Here is a 24661-nt window from a genome sequence, read left to right as displayed (position 1 = left end):
CCTTGGCTTCTAAAAGGCCTAGGCTCGCTGTTTGACGGAAGTGCTGGGAGAGGTAATTGTAATCTCCCGGCACACAAGCGAGTGCCTCCAAGCTCAGTTCAGCGATTTCCTAGTAATTCCTGTGGTAGACTGGTGCTACATACTAAGTTCCATACGTGAGAGGGTAGCTGAACGCCTTGTCCAAAACCATCTTACTTCTGAGAGTTGAGCTCACCCTCAGTCCCTCACAGTTCCACACTGCCTGCAGAGTGAGTTTCGCAGGTCTTCAGCAGAGACGTTTGCCAGAGGCTTCTGAGACGCAGGGTAACAATGCAGACCTGGAGGGTATCCCCAGGTGCAGTCGACTGGTAATCTTGGAACCTCCTGACTCAGAATACTGCTACCTTCTCACTGACATAGGAATGCAGCTAGTTGACAGCTGGCTTCAAGACATGCTTCCCTGTGAGAGCTGAGGACAGGGCAGAACCCTCGCGCATGCTGCCTGACTGTAGGAGTAGCTGCTAACATCCTAATGTTAGTGGCTGGAAGAGGTTGCGGGAAAAGCATGGGTGAGCACTGGGCATGAACTCCCGTGTATCTGAGTTGAATACAGCGATTTCCAATGGCCTTCTTCAATCACAGTGTAGCTAGGTTCCAACTCCCATGTCCGAGTGGGTAGCAGACATCTGCCTCCCATGCATACACACTTCTGAGAGTTGAGCTTATGGCCTGTACCTCCACATCCAGCCTGCTGGTACCCTTGGCTTCTAAAAGGCCTAGGCTCGCTGTTTGACGGAAGTGCTGGGAGAGGTAATTGGAATCACCCGGCAAAGAAGACTAGTGCCTCCAAGTTCAGTTCAGCGATTTCCTAGTAATTCCTGTGGTAGACTGGTGCTACATACTAAGTTCCATACGTGAGAGGGTAGCTGAACGCCTTGTCCAAAACCATCTTACTTCTGAGAGTTGAGCTCAGCCTCAGTCCCTCACAGTTTCACACTTCCTGCAGAGTGAGTTTCGCAGGTCTTCAGCAGAGACGTTTGCCAGAGGCTTCTGAGACGCAGGGTAACAATTCAGACCTGGAGGGTATCCCCAGGTGCAGTCGACTGGTAATCTTGGAACCTCCTGACTCAGAATACTGCTACCTTCTCACTGCCATAGGAATGCAGCTAGTTGACAGCTGGCTTCAAGACATGCTTTCCTGTGAGAGCTGAGGACAGGGCAGAACCCTCCCGCATGCTGCCTGACTGTAGGAGTAGCTGCTAACATCCTTATGTTAGTGGCTGGGAGAGGTAGCGGGAAAAGCATGTGTGAGCACTGGGCCTGAACTCCCGTGTATCTGAGTTGAATACAGCGATTTCCTACGGCTTTCCTCAACCAGAGTGTAGCTAGGTTCCAAATCCCATGTACGAGCGGGTAGCAGACATCTGCCACCCATGCATACACACTTCTGAGAGTTCAGCTTATGGCCTGTACCTCCACATCCAGCCTGCTGGTACACTTGGCTTCTAAAAGGCCTAGGCTCGCTGTTTGACGGAAGTGCTGGGAGAGGTAATTGGAATCTCCCGGCACACAAGACGAGTGCCTCCAAGCTCAATTCACGATTTCCCAGTAATTCTTGTGGTAGACAGGTGCTACATACTAAGTTCCATATGTGAGAAGGTAGCTGAACGCCTTGTCCAAAAGCATCTTACTTCTGAGAGTTGAGCCCACCCTCAGTCCCTCACAGTTCCACACTGCCTGCAGAGTGAGTTTCACGCGTCTTCACCAAAGACCATTGCCAGAGGCTTCTGAGTACAAGTTAACAATGCAGACCTGGAGGGTATCTCCAGGTGCAGTAGAGTGGTAATCTTGGAACCTCCTGACTCAGAGTACTGCTACCTTCTCACTGCCATAAGAATGCAGCTAGTTGACAGCTGGCTTCAAGACATGCTTCCCTGTGAGAGCTGAGGACAGGGCAGAACCCTCCCGCATCCTGCCTGACTGTAGGAGTAGCTGCTAACATCCTAATGTTAGTGGCTGGGAGAGGTTGCGGGAAAAGCATGTGTGAGCACTGGGCCTGAACTCCCGTGTATCTGAGTTGAATACAGCGATTTCCAATGGCCTTCTTCAATCACAGTGTAGCTAGGTTCCAACTCCCATGTCCGAGTGGGTAGCAGACATCTGCCTCCCATGCATACACACTTCTGAGAGTTGAGCTTATGGCCTGTACCTCCACATCCAGCCTGCTGGTACCCTTGGCTTCTAAAAGGCCTAGGCTCGCTGTTTGACGGAAGTGCTGGGAGAGGTATTTGGAATCACCCGGCACACAAGACTAGTGCCTCCAAGCTCAGTTCAGCGATTTCCTAGTAATTCCTGTGGTAGACTGGTGCTACATACTAAGTTCCATACGTGAGAGGGTAGCTGAACGCCTTGTCCAAAACCATCTTACTTCTGAGAGTTGAGCTCAGCCTCAGTCCCTCACAGTTCCACACTGTCTGCAGAGTGAGTTTCGCAGGTCTTCAGCAGAGACGTTTGCCAGAGGCTTCTGAGACGCAGGGTAACAATGCAGACCTGGAGGGTATCCCCAGGTGCAGTCGACTGGTAATCTTGGAACCTCCTGACTCAGAGTACTGCTACCTTCTCACTGCCATAGGAATGCAGCTAGTTGACAGCTGGCTTCAAGACATGCTTCCCTGTGAGAGCTGAGGACAGGGCAGAACCCTCCCGCATGCTGCCTGACTGTAGGAGTATCTGCTAACATCTTTATGTTAGTGTCTAGGAGAGGTTGCGGGAAAAGCATGTGTGAGCACTGGGCCTGAACTCCCGTGTATCTGAGTTGAATACAGCGATTTCCAACGGCTTTCCTCAACCAGAGTGTAGCTAGGTTCCAAATCCCATGTACGAGCGGGTAGCAGACATCTGCCTCCCATGCATACACACTTCTGAGAGTTGAGCTTATGGCCTGTACCTCCACAGCCAGCCTGCTGGTACCCTTGGCTTCTAAAAGGCCTAGGCTCGCTGTTTGACGGAAGTGCTGGGAGAGGTAATTGGAATCTCCCGGCACACAATTCGAGTGCCTCCAAGCTCAATTCACGATTTCCCAGTAATTCTTGTGGTAGACAGGTGCTACATACTAAGTTCCATATGTGAGAAGGTAGCTGAACGCCTTGTCCAAAAGCATCTTTCTTCTGAGAGTTGAGCCCACCCTCAGTCCCTCACACTTCCACACTGCCTGCAGAGTGAGTTTCACACGTCTTCACCAGAGACGATTGCCAGAGGCTTCTGAGTACAAGTTAACAATGCAGACCTGGAGGGTATCTCCAGGTGCAGTAGAGTGGTAATCTTGGAACCTCCTGACTCAGAGTACTGCTACCTTCTCACTGCCATAGGAATGCAGCTAGTTGACAGCTGGCTTCAAGACATGCTTCCCTGTGAGAGCTGAGGACAGGGCAGAACCCTCCCGCATCCTGCCTGACTGTAGGAGTAGCTGCTAACATCCTAATGTTAGTGGCTGGGAGAGGTTACGGGAAAAGCATGTGTGAGCACTGGGCCTGAACTCCCGTGTATCTGAGTTGAATACAGCGATTTCCAATGCCTTCTTCAATCACAGTGTAGCTAGGTTCCAACTCCCATGTCCGAGTGGGTAGCAGACATCTGCCTCCCATGCATACACACTTCTGAGAGTTGAGCTTATGGCCTGTACCTCCACATCCAGCCTGCTGGTACCCTTGGCTTCTAAAAGGCCTAGGCTCGCTGTTTGACGGAAGTGCTGGGAGAGGTAATTGGAAACACCCGGCCCACAAGACTAGTGCCTCCAAGCTCAGTTCAGCGATTTCCTAGTAATTCCTGTGGTAGACTGGTGCTACATACTAAGTTCCATACGTGAGAGGGTAGCTGAACGCCTTGTCCAAAACCATCTTACTTCTGAGAGTTGAGCTCAGCCTCAGTCCCTCACAGTTCCACACTGCCTGCAGAGTGAGTTTCGCAGGTCTTCAGCAGAGACGTTGGCCAGAGGCTTCTGAGACGCAGGGTAACAATGCAGACCTGGAGGGTATCCCCAGGTGCAGTCGACTGGTAATCTTGGAACCTCCTGACTCAGAATACTGCTACCTTCTCACTGCCATAGGAATGCAGCTATTTGACAGCTGGCTTCAAGACATGCTTCCCTGTGAGAGCTGAGGACAGGGCAGAACCCTCCCGCATGCTGCCTGACTGTAGGAGTAGCTGCTAACATCCTTATGTTAGTGGCTGGGGAGGTTGCAGGAAAAGCATGTGTGAGCACTGGGCCTGAACTCCCGTGTATCTGAGTTGAATACAGGGATTTCCAACGGCTTTCCTCAACCAGAGTGTAGCTAGGTTCCAAATCCCATGTACGAGCGGTAGCAGACATCTGCCTCCCATGCATACACACTTCTGAGAGTTGAGCTTATGGCCTGTACCTCCACATCCAGCCTGCTGGGACCCTTGGCTTCTAAAAGGCCTAGGCTCGCTGTTTGACGGAAGTGCTGGGAGAGGTAATTGGAATCTCCCGGCACACAAGTCGAGTGCCTCCAAGCTCAATTCACGATTTCCCAGTAATTCTTGTGGTAGAGAGGTGCTACATACTAAGTTCCCTATGTCAGATGGTAGCTGAACGCCTTGTACAAAAGCATCTTACTTCTGAGAGTTGAGCCCACCCTCAGTCCCTCACAGTTCCACACTGCCTGCAGAGTGTGTTTCACACGTCTTCACCAGAGACGATTGCCAGAGGCTTCTGAGTACAAGTTAACAATGCAGACCTGGAGGGTATCTTCAGGTGCAGTAGAGTGGTAATCTTGGAACCTCCTGACTCAGAGTACTGCTACATTCTCACTGCCATAGGAATGCAGCTAGTTGACAGCTAGCTGGCTTCAAGACATGCTTTCCTGAGAGAGCTGAGGACAGGGCAGAGACCACACGCATGCTGCCGGATTGTAGGAGTAGTTGCTAACATCCTAATGTTAGTGGCTGGGAGAGGTTGCGGGAAAAGCATGTGTGAGCACTGGGCCTGAACTCCCGTGTATCTGAGTTGAATACAGCGATTTCCAACGGCTTTCCTCAACCAGAGTGTAGCTAGGTTCCAAATCCCATGTACGAGCGGGTAGCAGACATCTGCCTCCCATACATATACACTTCTGAGAGTTGAGCTTATGGCCTGTACCTCCACAGCCAGCCTGCTGGTACCCTTGGCTTCTAAAAGGCCTAGGCTCGCTGTTTGACGGATGTGCTGGGAGAGGTAATTGGAATCACCCGGCACACAAGACTAGTGCCTCCAAGCTCAGTTCAGCGATTTCCTAGTAATTCCTGTGGTAGACTGGTGCTACATACTAAGTTCCATACGTGAGAGTGTAGCTGAACGCCTTGTCCAAAACCATCTTACTTCTGAGAGTTGAGCTCACCCTCAGTCCCTCACAGTTCCACACTGCCTGCAGAGTGAGTTTCGCAGGTCTTTAGCAGAGACGTTTGCCAGAGGCTTCTGAGACGCAGGGTAACAATGCAGACCTGGAGGTTATCCCCAGGTTCAGTCGACTGGTAATCTTGGAACCTCCTGACTCAGAATACTGCTACCTTCTCACTGCCATAGGAATGCAGCTAGTTGACAGCTAGCTGGCTTCAAGACATGCTTCCCTGAGAGAGCTGAGGACAGGGCAGAACCCTCCCGCATGCTGCCTGACTGTAGGAGTAGGTGCTAACATCCTAATGTTAGTGGCTGGGAGAGGTTGCGGGAAAAGCATGTGTGAGCACTGGGCCTGAACTCCCGTGTATCTGAGTTGAATACAGTGATTTCCAACGGCTTTCCTCAACAAGAATGTAGCTAAGTTCCAAATCCCATGTACGAGCGTGTAGCAGACATCTGCCTCCCATGCATACACACTTCTGAGAGTTGAGCTTTTGGCCTGTACCTCCACATCCAGCCTGCTGGTACCCTTGGCTTCTAAAAGGCCTAGGCTCGCTGTTTGACGGAAGTGGTGGGAGAGGTAATTGGAATCACCCGGCACACAAGACTAGTGCCTCCAAGCTCAGTTCAGCGATTTCCTAGTAATTCCTGTGGTAGACTGGTGCTACATACTAAGTTCCATACGTGAGAGGGTAGCTGAACGCCTTGTCCAAAACCATCTTACTTCTGAGAGTTGAGCTCAGCCTCAGTCCCTCACAGTTCCACACTGCCTGCAGAGTGAGTTTGGCAGGTCTTCAGCAGAGACGTTTGCCAGAGGCTTCTGAGACGCAGGGTAACAATGCAGACCTGGAGGGTATCCCCAGGTGCAGTCGACTGGTAATCTTGGAACCTCCTGACTCAGAATACTGCTACCTTCTCACTGCCATAGGAATGCAGCTAGTTGACAGCTGGCTTCAAGACATGCTTCCCTGTGAGAGCTGAGGACAGGGCAGAACCCTCCCGCATGCTGCCTGACTGTAGGAGTAGCTGCTAACATCCTTATGTTAGTGGCTGGGAGAGGTTGCGGGAAAAGCATGTGTGAGAACTGGGCCTGAACTCCCGTGTATCTGAGTTGAATACAGCGATTTCCAACGGCTTTCCTCAACCAGAGTGTAGCTAGGTTCCAAATCCCATGTACGAGCGGGTAGCAGACATCTGCCTCCCATGCATACACACTTCTGAGAGTTGAGCTTATGGCCTGTACCTCCACAGCCAGCCTGCTGGTACCCTTGGCTTCTAAAAGGCCTAGGCTCAGAAGATATTTGCAAATGACATATCAGATAAAGGGCTAGTTTCCAAGATCTATAAAGAACTTATTAAACTCAACACCAAAGAAACAAACAATCCAATCATGAAATGGGCAAAAGACATGAACAGAAATCTCACAGAGGAAGACATAGACATGGCCAACATGCATGTGAGAAAATGCTCTGCATCACTTGCCATCAGGGAAATACAAATCAAAACTACAATGAGATACCACCTCACACCAGTGAGAATGGGGAAAATTAACAAGGCAGGAAACAACAAATGTTGGAGAGGATGCGGAGAAAAGGGAACCCTCTTACACTGTTGGTGGGAATGTGAACTGGTGCAGCCACTCTGGAAAACTGTGTGGAGGTTCCTCAAAGAGTTAAAAATAGACCTGCCCTACGACCCAGCAATTGCACTGTTGGGGATTTACCCCAAAGATACAAATGCAATGAAACGCCGGGACACCTGCACCCCGATGTTTCTAGCAGCAATGGCCACGATAGCCAAACTGTGGAAGGAGCCTCGGTGTCCAACGAAAGATGAATGGATAAAGAAGATGTGGTTTATGTATACAATGGAATATTACTCAGCTATTAGAAATGACAAATACCCACCATTTGCTTCAACGTGGATGGAACTGGAGGGTATTATGCTGAGTGAAGTAAGTCAGTCGGAGAAGGACAAACATTATATGTTCTCATTCATTTGGGGAATATAAATAATAGTGAAAGGGAAAATAAGGGAAGGGAGAAGAAATGTGTGGGAAATATCAGAAAGGGAGACAGAACGTTAAGACTGCTAACTCTGGGAAACGAACTAGGGGTGGTAGAAGGGGAGGAGGGCGGGGGGTGGGAGTGAATGGGTGACGGGCACTGGGTGTTATTCTGTATGTTAGTAAATTGAACACCAATAAAAAAATAAATAAATAAAAAAATAATAATAAAAAATAAAAGGCCTAGGCTCGCTGTTTGACGGAAGTGCTGGGAGAGGTAATTGGAATCACCCGGCACACAAGACTAGTGCCTCCAAGCTCAGTTCAGCGATTTCCTAGTAATTCCTGTGGTAGACTGGTGCTACATACTAAGTTCCATACGTGAGAGGGTAGCTGAACGCCTTGTCCAAAACCATCTTACTTCTGAGAGTTGAGCTCAGCCTCAGTCCCTCACAGTTCCACACTGCCTGCAGAGTGAGTTTCGCAGGTCTTCAGCAGAGACGTTTGCCAGAGGCTTCTGAGACGCAGGGTAACAATGCAGACCTGGAGGGTATCCCCAGGTGCAGTCGACTGGTAATCTTGGAACCTCCTGACTCAATACTGCTACCTTCTCACTGCCATAGGAATGCAGCTAGTTGACAGCTGGCTTCAAGACATGCTTCCCTGTGAGAGCTGAGGACACGGCAGAACCCTCCCGCATCCTGCCTGACTGTAGGAGTAGCTGCTAACATCCTTATGTTAGTGGCTGGGAGAGGTTGCGGGAAAAGCATGTGTGAGCACTGGGCCTGAACTCCCGTGTATCTGAGTTGAATACAGCGATTTCCAATGGCCTTCTTCAATCACAGTGTAGCTAGGATCCAAATCCCATGTACGAGCGGGTAGCAGACATCTGCCTCCCATGCATACACACTTCTGAGAGTTGAGCTTATGGCCTGTACCTCCACAGCCAGCCTGCTGGTACCCTTGGCTTCTAAAAGGCCTAGGCTCGCTGTTTGACGGAAGTGCTGGGAGAGGTAATTGGAATCTCCCGGCACACAAGACGAGTGCCTCCAAGCTCAATTCACGATTTCCCAGTAATTCTTGTGGTAGACAGGTGCTACATACTAAGTTCCATATGTGAGAAGGTAGCTGAACGCCTTGTCCAAAAGCATCTTACTTCTGAGAGTTGAGCCCACCCTCAGTCCCTCACACTTCCACACTGCCTGCAGAGTGAGTTTCACACGTCTTCACCAGAGACGATTGCCAGAGGCTTCTGAGTACAAGTTAACAATGCCGACCTGGAGGGTATCTCCAGGTGCAGTAGAGTGGTAATCTTGGAACCTCCTGACTCAGAGTACTGCTACCTTCTCACTGCCATAGGAATGCAGCTAGTTGACAGCTGGCTTCAAGACATGCTTCCCTGTGAGAGCTGAGGACAGGGCAGAACCCTCCCGCATGCTGCCTGACTGTAGGAGTAGCTGCTAACATCCTTATGTTAGTGGCTGGGAGAGGTTGCGGGAAAAGCATGTGTGAGCACTGGGCCTGAACTCCCGTGTATCTGAGTTGAATACAGCGATTTCCAATGGCCTTCTTCAATCACAGTGTAGCTAGGTTCCAACTCCCATGTCCGAGTGGGTAGCAGACATCTGCCTCCCATGCATACACACTTCTGAGAGTTGAGCTTATGGCCTGTACCTCCACATCCAGCCTGCTGGTACCCTTGGCTTCTAAAAGGCCTAGGCTCGCTGTTTGACGGAAGTGCTGGGAGAGGTAATTGGAATCACCCGGCACAAAAGACTAGTGCCTCCAAGCTCAGTTCAGCGATTTCCTAGTAATTCCTGTGGTAGACTGGTGCTACATACTAAGTTCCATACGTGAGAGGGTAGCTGAACGCCTTGTCCAAAACCATCTTACTTCTGAGAGTTGAGCTCAGCCTCAGTCCCTCACAGTTCCACACTGCCTGCACAGTGAGTTTCGCAGGTCTTCAGCAGAGACGTTTGCCAGAGGCTTCTGAGAAGCAGGGTAACAATGCAGACCTGGAGGGTATCCCCAGGTGCAGTCGACTGGTAATCTTGGAACCTCCTGACTCAGAGTACTGCTACCTTCTCACTGCCATAGGAATGCAGCTAGTTGACAGCTGGCTTCAAGACATGCTTCCCTGTGAGAGCTGAGGACAGGGCAGAACCCTCCCGCATGCTGCCTGACTGTAGGAGTAGGTGCTAACATCCTTATGTTAGTGGCTGGGAGAGGTTGCGGGAAAAGCATGTGTGAGCACTGGGCCTGAACTTCCGTGTATCTGCGTTGAATACAGCGATTTCCAACGGCTTTCCTCAACCAAGTGTAGCTAGGATCCAAATCCCATGTACGAGCGGGTAGCAGACATCTGCCTCCCATGCATACACACTTCTGAGAGTTGAGCTTATGGCCTGTACCTCCACAGCCAGCCTGCTGGTACCCTTGGCTTCTAAAAGGCCTAGGCTCGCTGTTTGACGGAAGTGCTGGGAGAGGTAATTGGAATCTCCCGGCACACAAGACGAGTGCCTCCAAGCTCAATTCACGATTTCCCAGTAATTCTTGTGGTAGACAGGTGCTACATACTAAGTTCCATATGTGAGAAGGTAGCTGAACGCCTTGTCCAAAAGCATCTTACTTCTGAGAGTTGAGCCCACCCTCAGTCCCTCACACTTCCACACTGCCTGCAGAGTGAGTTTCACACGTCTTCACCAGAGACGATTGCCAGAGGCTTCTGAGTACAAGTTAACAATGCCGACCTGGAGGGTATCTCCAGGTGCAGTAGAGTGGTAATCTTGGAACCTCCTGACTCAGAGTACTGCTACCTTCTCACTGCCATAGGAATGCAGCTAGTTGACAGCTGGCTTCAAGACATGCTTCCCTGTGAGAGCTGAGGACAGGGCAGAACCCTCCCGCATCCTGCCTGACTGTAGGAGTAGCTGCTAACATCCTAATGTTAGTGGCTGGGAGAGGTTGCGGGAAAAGCATGTGTGAGCACTGGGCCTGAACTCCCGTGTATCTGAGTTGAATACAGCGATTTCCAATGGCCTTCTTCAATCACAGTGTAGCTAGGTTCCAACTCCCATGTCCGAGTGGGTAGCAGACATCTGCCTCCCATGCATACACACTTCTGAGAGTTGAGCTTATGGCCTGTACCTCCACATCCAGCCTGCTGGTACCCTTGGCTTCTAAAAGGCCTAGTCTCGCTGTTTGACGGAAGTCCTGGGAGAGGTAATTGGAATCACCCGGCACACAAGACTAGTGCCTCCAAGCTCAGTTCAGCGATTTCCTAGTAATTCCTGTGGTAGACTGGTGCTACATACTAAGTTCCATACGTGAGAGGGTAGCTGAACGCCTTGTCCAAAACCATCTTACTTCTGAGAGTTGAGCTCAGCCTCAGTCCATCACAGTTCCACACTGCATGCAGAGTGAGTTTCGCAGTTCTTCAGCAGAGACGTTTGCCAGAGGCTTCTGAGACGCAGGGTAACAATGCAGACCTGGAGGGTATCCCCAGGTGCAGTCGACTGGTAATCTTGGAACCTCCTGACTCAGAATACTGCTACCTTCTCACTGCCATAGGAATGCAGCTAGTTGACAGCTGGCTTCAAGACATGCTTCCCTGTGAGAGCTGAGGACAGGGCAGAACCCTCCCGCATGCTGCCTGACTGTAGGAGTAGCTGCTAACATCCTTATGTTAGTGGCTGGGAGAGGTTGCGGGAAAATCATGTGTGAGCACTGGGCCTGAACTCCCGTGTATCTGAGTTGAATACAGCGATTTCCAACGGCTTTCCTCAACCAGAGTGTAGCTAGGTTCCAAATCCCATGTACGAGCGTGTAGCAGACATCTGGCTCCCATGCATACACACTTCTGAGAGTTGAGCTTATGGCCTGTACCTCCACAGCCAGCCTGCTGGTACCCTTGGCTTCTAAAAGGCCTAGGCTCGCTGTTTGACGGAAGTGCTGGGAGAGGTAATTGGAATCTCCCGGCACACAAGACGAGTGCCTCCAAGCTCAATTCACGATTTCCCAGTAATTCTTCTGGTAGACAGGTGCTACATACTAAGTTCCATATGTGAGAAGGTAGCTGAACGCCTTGTCCAAAAGCATCTTACTTCTGAGAGTTGAGCACACCCTCAGTCCCTCACACTTCCACACTGCCTGCAGAGTGAGTTTCACACGTCTTCACCAGAGATGATTGCCAGAGGCTTCTGAGTACAAGTTAACAATGCAGACCTGGAGGGTATCTCCAGGTGCAGTAGAGTGGTAATCTTGGAACCTCCTGACTCAGAGTACTGCTACCTTCTCACTGCCATATGAATGCAGCTAGTTGACAGCTGGCTTCAAGACATGCTTCCCTGTGAGAGCTGAGGACAGGGCAGAACACTCCCGCATCCTGCCTGACTGTAGGAGTAGCTGCTAACATCCTAATGTTAGTGGCTGGGAGAGGTTGCGGGAAAAGCATGTGTGAGCACTGGGCCTGAACTCCCGTGTATCTGAGTTGAATACAGCGATTTCCAATGGCCTTCTTCAATCACAGTGTAGCTAGGTTCCAACTCCCATGTCCGAGTGGGTAGCAGACATCTGCCTCCCATGCATACACACTTCTGAGAGTTGAGCTTATGGCCTGTACCTCCACAGCCAGCCTGCTGGTACCCTTGGCTTCTAAAAGGCCTAGGCTCGCTGTTTGACGGAAGTGCTGGGAGAGGTAATTGGAATCACCCGGCACACAAGACTAGTGCCTCCAAGCTCAGTTCAGCGATTTCCTAGTAATTCCTGTGGTAGAATGATGCTACATACTATGTTCCATACGTGCTAGGGTAGCTGAACGCCTTGTCCAAAACCATCTTACTTCTGAGAGTTGAGCTCAGCCTCAGTCCCTCACAGTTCCACACTGCCTGCAGAGTGAGTTTCGCAGGTCTTCAGCAGAGACGTTTGCTAGAGGCTTCTGAGACGCAGGGTAACAAGGCAGACCTGGAGGGCATCCCCAGGTGCAGTCGACTGGTAATCTTGGAACCTCCTGACTCAGAATACTGCTACCTTCTCACTGCCATAGGAATGCAGCTAGTTGACAGCTGGCTTCAAGACATGCTTCCCTGTGAGAGCTGAGGACAGGGCAGAACCCTCCCGCATGCTGCCTGACTGTAGGAGTAGCTGCTAACATCCTTATGTTAGTGGCTGGGAGAGGTTGCGGGAAAAGCATGTGTGAGCACTGGGCCTGAACTCCCGTGTATCTGAGTTGAATACAGCGATTTCCAACGGCTTTCCTCAACCAGAGTGTAGCTAGGTTCCAAATCCCATGTACGAGCGGGTAGCAGACATCTGCCTCCCATGCATACACACTTCTGAGAGTTGAGCTTATGGCCTGTACCTCCACAGCCAGCCTGCTGGACCCTTGGCTTCTAAAAGGCCGAGGCTCGCTGTTTGACGGAAGTGCTGGGAGAGGTAATTGGAATCTCCCGGCACACAAGACGAGTGCCTCCAAGCTCAATTCACGATTTCCCAGTAATTCTTGTGGTAGACAGGTGCAACATACTAAGTTCCATATGTGAGAAGGTAGCTGAACGCCTTGTCCAAAAGCATCTTACTTCTGAGAGTTGAGCACACCCTCAGTCCCTCACACTTCCACACTGCCTGCAGAGTGAGTTTCACACGTCTTCACCAGAGACGATTGCCAGAGGCTTCTGAGACGCAGGGTAACAATGCAGACCTGGAGGGTATCTCCAGGTGCAGTAGAGTGGTAATCTTGGAACCTCCTGACTCAGAGTACTGCTACCTTCTCACTGCCATAGGAATGCAGCTAGTTGACAGCTGGCTTCAAGACATGCTTCCCTGTGAGAGCTGAGGACAGGGCAGAACCCTCCCGCATCCTGCCTGACTGTAGGAGTAGCTGCTAACATCCTTATGTTAGTGGCTGGGAGAGGTTGCGGGAAAAGCATGTGTGAGCACTGGGCCTGAACTCCCGTGTATCTGAGTTGAATACAGCGATTTCCAATGGCCTTCTTCAATCACAGTGTAGCTAGGTTCCAACTCCCATGTCCGAGTGGGTAGCAGACATCTGCCTCCCATGCATACACACTTCTGAGAGTTGAGCTTATGGCCTGTACCTCCACATCCAGCCTGCTGGTACCCTTGGCTTCTAAAAGGCCTAGGCTCGCTGTTTGACGGAAGTGCTGGGGGAGGTAATTGGAATCACCTGGCACACAAGACTAGTGCCTCCAAGCTCAGTTCAGCGATTTCCTAGTAATTCCTGTGGTAGACTGGTGCTACATACTAAGTTCCATACGTGAGAGGGTAGCTGAACGCCTTGTCCAAAACCATCTTACTTCTGAGAGTTGAGCTCAGCCTCAGTCCCTCACAGTTCCACACTGCCTGCAGAGTGAGTTTCGCAGGTCTTCAGCAGAGACGTTTGCCAGAGGTTTCTGAGACGCAGGGTAACAATGCAGACCTGGAGGGTATCCCCAGGTGCAGTCAACTGGTAATCTTGGAACCTCCTGACTCAGAATACTGCTACCTTCTCACTGCCATAGGAATGCAGCTAGTTGACAGCTGGCTTCAAGACATGCTTCCCTGTGAGAGCTGAGGACAGGGCAGAACCCTCCCGCATGCTCCCTGACTGTAGGAGTAGCTGCTAACATCCTTATGTTAGTGGCTGGGAGAGGTTGCGGGAAAAGCATGTGTGAGAACTGGGCCTGAACTCCCGTGTATCTGAGTTGAATACAGCGATTTCCAACGGCTTTCCTCAACCAGAGTGTAGCTAGGTTCCAAATCCCATGTACGAGCGGGTAGCAGACATCTGCCTCCCATGCATACACACTTCTGAGAGTTGAGCTTATGGCCTGTACCTCCACAGCCAGCCTGCTGGTACCCTTGGCTTCTAAAAGGCCTAGGCTCAGAAGATATTTGCAAATGACATATCAGATAAAGGGCTAGTTTCCAAGATCTATAAAGAACTTATTAAACTCAACACCAAAGAAACAAACAATCCAATCATGAAATGGGCAAAAGACATGAACAGAAATCTCACAGAGGAAGACATAGACATGGCCAACATGCATGTGAGAAAATGCTCTGCATCACTTGCCATCAGGGAAATACAAATCAAAACTACAATGAGATACCACCTCACCCCAGTGAGAATGGGGAAAATTAACAAGGCAGGAAACAACAAATGTTGGAGAGGATGCGGAGAAAAGGGAACCCTCTTACACTGTTGGTGGGAATGTGAACTGGTGCAGCCACTCTGGAAAACTGTGTGGAGGTTCCTCAAAGAGTTAAAAATAGACCTGCCCTACGACCCAGCAATTGCACTGTTGGGGATTTACCCCAAAGATACAAATGCAATGAAACGCCGGGACACCTGCACCCCGATGTTTCTAGCAGCAATGGCCACGATAGCCAAACTGTGGAAGGAGCCTCGGTGTCCAACGAAAGATGAATGGATAAAGAAGATGTGGTTTATGTATACAATGGAATATTACTCAGCTATTAGAAATGACAAATACCCACCATTTGCTTCAACGTGGATGGAACTGGAGGGTATTATGCTGAGTGAAGTAAGTCAGTCGGAGAAGGACAAACATTATATGTTCTCATTCATTTGGGGAATATAAATAATAGTGAAAGGGAAAATAAGGGAAGGGAGAAGAAATGTGTGGGAAATATCAGAAAGGGAGACAGAACGTTAAGACTGCTAACTCTGGGAAACGAACTAGGGGTGGTAGAAGGGGAGGAGGGCGGGGGGTGGGAGTGAATGGGTGACGGGCACTGGGTGTTATTCTGTATGTTAGTAAATTGAACACCAATAAAAAAAATAAATAAATAAAAAAAAATAATAAAAAATAAAAGGCCTAGGCTCGCTGTTTGACGGAAGTGCTGGGAGAGGTAATTGGAATCTCCCGGCACACAAGACGAGTGCCTCCAAGCTCAATTCACGATTTCCCAGTAATTCTTGTGGTAGACAGGTGCTACATACTAAGTTCCATATGTGAGATTGTAGCTGAACGCCTTGTCCAAAAGCATCTTACTTCTGAGAGTTGAGCCCACCCTCAGTCCCTCACAGTTCCACACTGCCTGCAGAGTGAGTTTCACACGTCTTCACCAGAGACGATTGCCAGAGGCTTCTGAGTACAAGTTAACAATGCAGACCTGGAGGGTATCTCCAGGTGCAGTAGAGTGGTAATCATGGAACCTCCTGACTCAGAGTACTGCTACCTTCTCACTGCCATAGGAATGCAGCTAGTTGACAGCTGGCTTCAAGACATGCTTCCCTGTGAGAGCTGAGGACAGGGCAGAACCCTCCCGCATGCTGCCTGACTGTAGGAGTAGCTGCTAACATCCTTATGTTAGTGGCTGGGAGAGGTTGCGGGAAAAGCATGTGTGAGCACTGGGCCTGAACTCCCGTGTATCTGAGTTGAATACAGCGATTTCCAACGGCTTTCCTCAACCAGAGTGTAGCTAGGTTCCTACTCCCATGTCCGAGTGGGTAGCAGACATCTGCCTCCCATGCATACACACTTCTGAGAGTTGAGCTTATGGCCTGTACCTCCACATCCAGCCTGCTGGTACCCTTGGCTTCTAAAAGGCCTAGGCTCGCTGTTTGACGGAAGTGCTGGGAGAGGTAATTGGAATCACCCGGCACACAAGACTAGTGCCTCCAAGCTCAGTTCAGCGATTTCCTAGTAATTCCTGTGGTAGACTGGTGCTACATACTAAGTTCCATACGTGAGAGGGTAGCTGAACGTCTTGTACAAAACCATCTTACTTCTGAGAGTTGAGCTCAGCCTCAGTCCCTCACAGTTCCACACTGCCTGCAGAGTGAGTTTCGCAGATCTTCAGCAGAGACGTTTGCCAGAGGCTTCTGAGACGCAGGGTAACAATGCAGACCTGGAGGGTATCCCCAGGTGCAGTCGACTGGTAATCTTGGAACCTCCTGACTCAGAATACTGCTACCTTCTCACTGCCATAGGAATGCAGCTAGTTGACAGCTGGCTTCAAGACATGCTTCCCTGTGAGAGCTGAGGACAGGGCAGAACCCTCCCGCATGCTGCCTGACTGTAGGAGTAGCTGCTAACATCCTTATGTTAGTGGCTGGGAGAGGTTGCGGGAAAAGCATGTGTGAGCACTGGGCCTGAACTCCCGTGTATCTGAGTTGAATACAGCGATTTCCAACGGCTTTCCTCAACCAGAGTGTAGCTAGGTTCCAAATCCCATGTACGAGCGGGTAGCAGACATCTGCCTCCCATGCATACACACTTCTGAGAGTTGAGCTTATGGCCTGTACCTCCACATCCAGCCTGCTGGTACCGTTGGCTTCTAAAAGGCCTAGGCTCGCTGTTTGACGGAAGTGCTGGGAGAGGTAATTGGAATCTCCCGGCACACAAGACGAGTGCCTCCAAGCTCAATTCACGATTTCCCAGTAATTCTTGTGGTAGACAGGTGCCACATAATAAGTTCCATATGTGAGATGGTAGCTGAACGCCTTGTCCAAAAGCATCTTACTTCTGAGAGTTGAGCCCACCCTCAGTCCCTCACAGTTCCACACTGCCTGCAGAGTGAGTTTCACACGTATTCACCAGAGACTATTGCCAGAGGCTTCTGAGTACAAGTTAACAATGCAGACCTGGAGGGTATCTCCAGGTGCAGTAGAGTGGTAATCTTGGAACCTCCTGACTCAGAGTACTGCTACCTTCTCACTGCCATAGGAATGCAGCTAGTTGACAGCTGGCTTCAAGACATGCTTCCCTGTGAGAGCTGAGGACAGGGCAGAACCCTCCCGCATCCTGCCTGACTGTAGGAGTAGCTGCTAACATCCTTATGTTAGTGGCTGGGAGAGGTTGCGGGAAAAGCATGTGTGAGCACTGGGCCTGAACTCCCGTGTATCTGAGTTGAATACAGCGATTTCCAATGGCCTTCTTCAATCACAGTGTAGCTAGTTTCCAACTCCCATGTCCTAGGGGGTAGCAGACATCTGCCTCCCATGCATACACACTTCTGAGAGTTGAGCTTATGGCCTGTACCTCCACATCCAGCCTGCTGGTACCCTTGGCTTCTAAAAGGCCTAGGCTCGCTGTTTGACGGAAGTGCTGGGAGAGGTAATTGGAATCACCCGGCACACAAGACTAGTGCCTCCAAGCTCAGTTCAGCGATTTCCTAGTAATTCCTGTGGTAGACTGGTGCTACATACTAAGTTCCATACGTGAGAGGGTAGCTGAACGCCTTGTCCAAAACCATCTTACTTCTGAGAGTTGAGCTCAGCCTCAGTCCCTCACAGTTCCACACTGCCTGCAGAGTGAGTTTCGCAGGTCTTCAGCAGAGACGTTTGCCAGAGGCTTCTGAGACGCAGGGTAACAATGCAGACCTGGAGGGTATCCCCAGGTGCAGTCGACTGGTAATCTTGGAACCTCCTGACTCAGAATACTGCTACCTTCTCACTGCCATAGGAATGCAGCTAGTTGACAGCTGGCTTCAAGACATGCTTCCCTGTTAGAGCTGAGGACAGGGCAGATCCCTCCCGCATGCTGCCTGACAGTAGGAGTAACTGCTAACATCCTTATGTTAGTGGCTGGGAGAGGTTGCGGGAAAAGCATGTGTGAGCACTGGGCCTGAACTCCCATGTATCTGACTTGAATACAGCGATTTCCAACGGCTTTCCTCAACCAGAGTGTAGCTAGGTTCCAAATCCCATGTACGAGCGGGTAGCAGACATCTGCCTCCCATGCATACACACTTCTGAGAGTTGAGCTTATGGCCTGTACCTCCACATCCAGCCTGCTGGTACCCTTGGCTTTTAAAGGCCTAGGCTCGCTGTTTGACGGAAGTGCTGGGAGAGGTAATTGGAATCACCCGGCACAAAAGACTAGTGCCTCCAAGCTCAGTTCAGCGATTTCCTAGTAATTCCTGTGGTAGACTGGTGCTACATACTAAGTTCCATACGTGAGAGGGTAGCTGAACGCCTTGTCCAAAACCATCTTACTTCTGAGAGTTGAGCTCACCCTCAGTCCCTCACAGTTCCACACTGCCTGCAGAGTGAGTTTCGCAGGTCTTCAGCAGAGACGTTTTCCAGAGGCTTCTGAGACGCAGGGTAACAATGCAGACCTGGAGGGTATCCCCAGGTGCAGTCGACTGGTAATCTTGGAACCTCCTGACTCAGAATACTGCTACCTTCTCACTGCCATAGGAAGGCAGCTAGTTGATAGCTGGCTTCAAGACATGCTTCCTTGTGAGAGCTGAGGACAGGGCAGAACCCTCACGCATGCTGCCTGACTGTAGGAGTAGCTGCTAACATCCTTATGTTAGTGGCTGGGAGAGGTTGCGGGAAAAGCATGTGTGAGCACTGGGCCTGAACTCCCGTGTATCTGAGTTGAATACAGCGATTTCCAACGGCTTTCCTCAACCAGAGTGTAGCTAGGTTCCAAATCCCATGTACGAGCGGGTAGCAGACATCTGCCTCCCATGCATACACACTTCTGAGAGTTGAGCTTATGGCCTGTACCTCCACATCCAGCCTGCTGGTACCCTTGGCTTCTAAAAGGCCTAGGCTCGCTGTTTGATGGAAGTGCTGGGAGAGGTAATTGGAATCACCAGGCACACAAGACTAGTGCCTCCAAGCTCAGTTCAGCGATTTCCTAGAAATTCCTGTGGTAGACTGGTGCTACATACTAAGTTCCATACGTGAGAGGGTAGCTGAACGCCTTGTCCAAAACCATCTTACTTCTGAGAGTTGAGCTCAGCCACAGTCCCTCACAGTTCGACATTGCCTGCAGAGTGAATTTCGCAGGTCTTCAGCAGAGACGTTTGCCCGAGGCTTCTGAGACGCAGGGTAACAATGCAGACCTGGAGGGTATCCCCAGGTGCAGTCGACTGGTAATCTTGGAACCTCCTGACTCAGAATACTGCTACCTTCTCACTGCCATAGGAATGCAGCTAGTTGACAGCTGGCTTCAAGACATGCTTCCCTGTGAGAGCTGAGGACAGGGCAGAACCCTCCCGCATGCTGCCTGACTGTAGGAGTAGCTGCTAACATCCTTATGTTAGTGGCTGGGAGAGGTTGCGGGAAAAGCATGTGTGAGCACTGGGCCTGAACTCCCGTGTATCTGAGTTGAATACAGCGATTTCCAACGGCTTTCCTCAACAGAGTGTAGCTAGGTTCCAAATCCCATATACTAGCGGGTAGCAGACATCTGCCTCCCATGCATACACACTTCTGAGAGTTGAGCTTATGGCCTGTACCTCCATATCCAGCCTGCTGGTACCCTTGGCTTCTAAAAGGCCTAGGCTCGCTGTTTGACGGAAGTGCTGGGAGAGGTAATTGGAATCTCCTGGCACACAAGACGAGTGACTCCAAGCTCAATTCATGATTTCCCATTAATTCTTGTGGTAGACAGGTGCTACATACTAAGTTCCATATGTGAGAAGGTAGCTGAACGCCTTGTCCAAAAGCATCTTACTTCTGAGAGTTGAGCCCACCCTCAGTCCCTCACACTTCCACACTGCCTGCAGAGTGAGTTTCACACGTCTTCACCAGAGACGATTGCCAGAGGCTTCTGAGACGCAGGGTAACAATGCAGACCTGGAGGGTATCCCCAGGTGCAGTCGACTGGTAATCTTGGAACCTCCTGACTCAGAATACTGCTACCTTCTCACTGCCATAGGAATGCAGCTAGTTGACAGCTGGCTTCAAGACATGCTTCCCTGTGAGAGCTGAGGACAGGGCAGAACCCTCCCGCATGCTGCCTGACTGTAGGAGCAGCTGCTAACATCCTTATGTTAGTGGCTGGGAGAGGTTGCTGGAAAAGCATGTGTGAGCACTGGGCCTGAACTCCCGTGTATCTGAGTTGAATACAGCGATTTCCAACGGCTTTCCTCAACAGAGTGTAGCTAGGTTCCAAATCCCATGTACTAGCGGGTAGCAGACATCTGCCTCCCATGCATACACACTTCTGAGAGTTGAGCTTATGGCCTGTACCTCCACATCCAGCCTGCTGGTACCCTTGGCTTCTAAAAGGCCTAGGCTCGCTGTTTGACGGAAGTGCTGGGAGAGGTAATTGGAATCTCCTGGCACACAAGACGAGTGACTCCAAGCTCAATTCATGATTTCCCATTAATTCTTGTGGTAGACAGGTGCTACATACTAAGTTCCATATGTGAGAAGGTAGCTGAACGCCTTGTCCAAAAGCATCTTACTTCTGAGAGTTGAGCCCACCCTCAGTCCCTCACACTTCCACACTGCCTGCAGAGTGAGTTTCACACGTCTTCACCAGAGACGATTGCCAGAGGCTTCTGAGACGCAGGGTAACAATGCAGACCTGGAGGGTATCCCCAGGTGCGGTCGACTGGTAATCTTGGAACCTCCTGATTCAGAATACTGCTACTTTCTCACTGCCATAGGAATGCAGCTAGTTGACAGCTGGCTTCAAGACATGCTTCCCTGTGAGAGCTGAGGACAGGGCAGAACCCTCCCGCATGCTGCCTGACTGTAGGAGTAGCTGCTAAAATCCTTATGTTAGTGGCTGGTAGAGGTTGCGGGAAAAGCATGTGTGAGCACTGGGCCTGAACTCCCGTGTACCTGAGTTGAATACAGCGATTTCCAACGGCTTTCCTCAACCAGAGTGTAGCTAGTTTCCAAATCCCATGTACGAGCGGGTAGCAGACATCTCCCTCCCATGTATATACACTTCTGAGAGTTGAGCTTATGGCCTGTACCTCCACAGCCAGCCTGCTGGTACCCTTGGCTTCTAAAAGTCCTAGGCTCGCTGTTTGACGGAAGTGCTGGGAGAGGTAATTGGAATCACCCGGCACACAAGACTAGTGCCTCCAAGCTCAGTTCAGCGATTTCCTAGTAATTCCTGTGGTAGACTGGTGCTGCATACTAAGTTCCATACGTGAGAGGGTAGCTGAACGCCTTGTCCAAAACCATCTAACTTCGGAGAGTTGAGCTCAGCCTCAGTCCCTCAGAGTTCCACACTGCCTGCAGAGTGAGTTTCGCAGGTCTTCAGCAGAGACGTTTGCCAGAGGCTTCTGAGACGCAGGGTAACAATGCAGACCTGGAGGGTATCCCCAGGTGCAGTCGACTGGTAATCTTGGAACCTCCTGACTCAGAATACTGCTACCTTCTCACTGCCATAGGAATGCAGCTAGTTGACAGCTGGCTTCAAGACATGCTTCCCTGTGAGAGCTGAGGACAGGGCAGATCCCTCCCGCATGCTGCCTGACTGTAGGAGTAGCTGCTAACATCCTTATGTTAGTGGCTAGGAGAGGTTGCGGGAAAAGCATGTGTGAGCACTGGGCCTGAACTCCCGTGTATCTGAGTTGAATACAGCGATTTCCAACGGCTTTCCTCAACCAGAGTGTAGCTAGGTTCCAAATCCCAAGTACGAGCGGGTAGCAGACATCTGCCTCCCATGCATACACACTTCTGAGAGTTGAGCTTATGGCCTGTACCTCCACAGCCAGCCTGCTGGTACCCTTGGCTTCTAAAAGGCCTAGGCTCGCTGTTTGACGGAAGTGCTGGGAGAGGTAATTGGAATCTCACGGCACAAAGACGAGTGCCTCCAAGCTCAATTCACGATTTCCCAGTAATTCTTGTGGTAGACAGGTGCTACATACTAAGTTCCATATGTGAGAAGGTAGCTGAACGCCTTGTCCAAAAGCATCTTTCTTCTGAGATTTGAGCACACCCTCAGTCCCTCACACTTCCACACTGCCTGCAGAGTGAGTTTCACACGTCTTCACCAGAGACGATTGCCAGAAGCTTCTGAGTACAAGTTAACAATGCAGACCTGGAGGGTATCTCCAGGTGCAGTAGAGTCGTAATCTTGGAACCTCCTGACTCAGAGTACTGCTACCTTCTCACTGCCATAGGAATGCAGCTAGTTGACAGCTGGCTTGAAGACATGCTTCCCTGTGAGAGCTGAGGACAGGGCAGAACCCTCCCGCATCCTGCCTGACTGTAGGAGTAGCTGCTAACATCCTTATGTTAGTGGCTGGGAGAGGTTGCGGGAAAAGCATGTGTGAGCACTGGGCCTGAACTCCCGTGTATCTGAGTTGAATACAGCGATTTCCAATGGCCTTCTTCAATCACAGTGTAGCTAAGTTCCAACTCCCATGTCCGAGTTGGTAGCAGACATCTGCCTCCCATGCATACACACTTCTGAGAGTTGAGCTTATGGCCTGTACCTCCACATCCAGCCTGCTGGTACCCTTGGCTTCTAAAAGGGCTAGGCTCGCTGTTTGACGGAAGTGCTGGGAGAGGTAATTGGAATCACCCGGCACACAAGACTAGTGCCTCCAAGCTCAGTTCAGCGATTTCCTAGTAATTCCTGTGGTAGACTGGTGCTACATACTAAGTTCCATACGTGAGAGGGTAGCTGAACGCCTTGTCCAAAACCATCTTACTTCGGAGACTTGAGCTCAGCCTCAGTCCCTCACAGTTCCACACTGCCTGCAGAGTGAGTTTCGCAGGTCTTCAGCAGAGACGTTTGCCAGAGGCTTCTGAGACGCAGGGTAACAATGCAGACCTGGAGGGTATCCCCAGGTGCAGTCGACTGGTAATCTTGGAACCTCCTGACTCAGAATACTGCTACCTTCTCACTGCCATAGGAATGCAGCTATTTGACAGCTGGCTTCAAGACATGCTTCCCTGTGAGAGCTGAGGACAGGACAGAACCCTCCCGCATGCTGCCTGACTGTAGGAGTAGCTGCTAACATCCTTATGTTAGTGGCTGGGAGAGGTTGCGGGAAAAGCATGTGTGAGCACTGGGCCTGAACTCCCGTGTATCTGAGTTGAATACAGCGATTTCCAACGGCTTTCCTCAACCAGAGTGTAGCTAGGTTCCAAATCCCATGTACGAGCGGGTAGCAGACATCTGAGTCCCATGCATACACACTTCTGAGAGTTGAGCTTATGGCCTGTACCTCCACAGCCAGCCTGCTGGTACCCTTGGCTTCTAAAAGGCCTAGGCTCGCTGTTTGACGGAAGTGCTGGGAGAGGTAATTGGAATCACCCGGCACACAAGACGAGTGCCTCCAAGCTCAATTCACGATTTCCCAGTAATTCTTGTGGTAGACAGGTGCTACATACTAAGTTCCATATGTGAGAAGGTAGCTGAACGCCTTGTCCAAAAGCATCTTACTTCTGAGAGTTGAGCACACCCTCAGTCCCTCACACTTCCACACTGCCTGCAGAGTGAGTTTCACACGTCTTCACCAGAGACGATTGCCAGAGGCTTCTGAGTACAAGTTACAATGCAGACCTGGAGGGTATCTCCAGGGGCAGTAGAGTGGTAATCTTGGAACCTCCTGACTCAGAGTACTGCTACCTTCTCACTGCCATAGGAATGCAGCTAGTTGACAGCTGGCTTCAAGACATGCTTCCCTGTGAGAGCTGAGGACAGGGCAGAACCCTCCCGCATCCTGCCTGACTGTAGGAGTAGCTGCTAACATCCTTATGTTAGTGGCTGGGAGAGGTTGCGGGAAAAGCATGTGTGAGCACTGGGCCTGAACTCCCGTGTATCTGAGTTGAATACAGCGATTTCCAATGGCCTTCTTCAATCACAGTGTAGCTAGGTTCCAACTCCCATGTCCGAGTGGGTAGCAGACATCTGCCTCCCATGCATACACACTTCTGAGAGTTGAGCTTATGGCCTGTACCTCCACATCCAGCCTGCTGGTACCCTTGTCTTCTAAAAGGCCAAGGCTCGCTGTTTGACGGAAGTGCTGTGAGAGGTAATTGGAATCACCCGGCACACAAGACTAGTGCCTCCAAGCTCAGTTCAGCGATTTCCTAGTAATTCCTGTGGTAGACTGGTGCTACATACTAAGTTCCATACGTGAGAGGGTAGCTGAACGCCTTGTCCAAAACCATCTTACTTCTGAGAGTTGAGCTCAGCCTCAGTCCCTCACAGTTCCACACTGCCTGCAGAGTGAGTTTCGCCGGTCTTCAGCAGAGACGTTTGCCAGAGGCTTCTGAGACGCAGGGTAACAATGCAGACCTGGAGGGTATCCCCAGGTGCAGTCGACTGGTAATCTTGAACCTCCTGACTCAGAATACTGCTACCTTCTCACTGCCACAGGAATGCAGCTAGTTGACAGCTAGCTGGCTTCAAGACATGCTTCCCTGAGAGAGCTGAGGACAGGGCAGAACCCTCCCGCATTCTGCCGGACTGTAGGAATAGCTGCTAACATCCTAATGTTAGTGGCTGGGAGAGGTTGCGGGAAAAGCATGTGTGAGCACTGGGCCTGAACTCCCGTGTATCTGAGTTGAATACAGCGATTTCCAACGGCTTTCCTCAACC

Source organism: Canis lupus, chromosome 7 (assembly GCF_048164855.1).
Source record: "Canis lupus baileyi chromosome 7, mCanLup2.hap1, whole genome shotgun sequence".
Taxonomy (NCBI): Eukaryota; Metazoa; Chordata; class Mammalia; order Carnivora; family Canidae; genus Canis; species Canis lupus.
This window is presented reverse-complemented; position numbering follows the sequence as displayed.